This window comes from Seriola lalandi, unplaced genomic scaffold, assembly GCF_002814215.2.
Source record: "Seriola lalandi dorsalis isolate HSWRI2012SDOR001 ecotype SW California unplaced genomic scaffold, Sedor1 jcf7180002054945, whole genome shotgun sequence".
Taxonomy (NCBI): Eukaryota; Metazoa; Chordata; class Actinopteri; order Carangiformes; family Carangidae; genus Seriola; species Seriola lalandi.
The window spans coordinates 347,749-348,880 of NW_019525496.1; the positions used below are offsets into that span (position 1 = coordinate 347,749).

The 1,132-nt window shown below is 36.7% G+C and overlaps 1 protein-coding gene across 1 annotated transcript in view; it reads left to right on the forward strand.

The window, feature by feature from the left end:
• Window positions 1-1,132, forward strand: part of LOC111644959 (uncharacterized) — an 80,064-nt gene that overhangs the window by 11,568 nt on the left and 67,364 nt on the right. The window lies entirely within an intron of this gene.

Sequence of the window (1,132 nt, forward strand, 5' to 3'; positions counted from 1 at the left end):
AGGAGGGACGACAGAGACTGATCCCAGCTGTGAGGAACTGCAGGAAGGCTCGGTGAGTCCACATGTGATTATCATGAATCATTATGGAGATTAGTTGTGAAGTTTTTCAGATAAAAACTATAAAATTCTTCTCCTTAAAATAGAGTTTCACTGTGTCCGTTGTATTTTGTCACAGAAGTTCTTGAGCTGTTTCAAATGCTGAATATTGATGTTTCAGTTGTGTTTATAGTTGTCAAGTTAATGAACAGTTATTCTGTTTATGTCTAATGATTGATTCATCTTCCTCTGGGTGATGGAGACGAAGGAAAACCTGATCAAACAAATGAAGAACTGGTCGAGGTTTTATCACAGCAGCTTTTTATCTAAGTTTAAATGATGTATTTATTTTAATGTTTTATCTAAACCTCTTTTTAATTTGACATTTATTGATGGATTCATCTGTAAATTATTAGAATCTAAATATCAGTTAATAAAATACGTAGTAATCTCGTCTGTTTCTGGATTGATGAATTCATTGGTAAAATCTTGATGAGTTCCTGTTGTTATTGTTTCTATAATGGAATAGTTAAAAAGCATTTCCATGAGTCTGGAGATGGAGATCCTACAGACTGATAACATCTTTCTGGTGACATTAATTCAACTTTATCACTTTGTGTTTTTGTGCTGAAAAAGAGTGAAAACTTCATTCAGTCATCTGAGACGCACGTCTTCATATGAAATAATAGAAATATTAAACAGGTGTGATCAGCTGATGTGTTCATCTGTACCGTGCTGATGATGGTGACGCTGACAGCAGCAGGTATCAAACACAGATCATCTTTACCAACTGTCATTGTTCACTGAGCTGAACTCAGTGGAAATATCCTGCTGTCACTTTAAAACAGTGTTTTCTAATCAACATGGCCTCATGGGAACTTTGTGGAGACCACATGGATCAGATCTCACTGACAGACTGTGGACATTATGGAAGACTGACTGTGACCACATCTTCTCTCTTCACCTGAAAGAGGATTGAAACTCTGCAGGTGTGAGAGAGACTGATGAGAATGATTGTTTCCTGTCAAACACAGTGAGATCAGATGAACTGAACCAGTGATGAAGAGAGAATATGGATCAACACAGGACGTGTCAA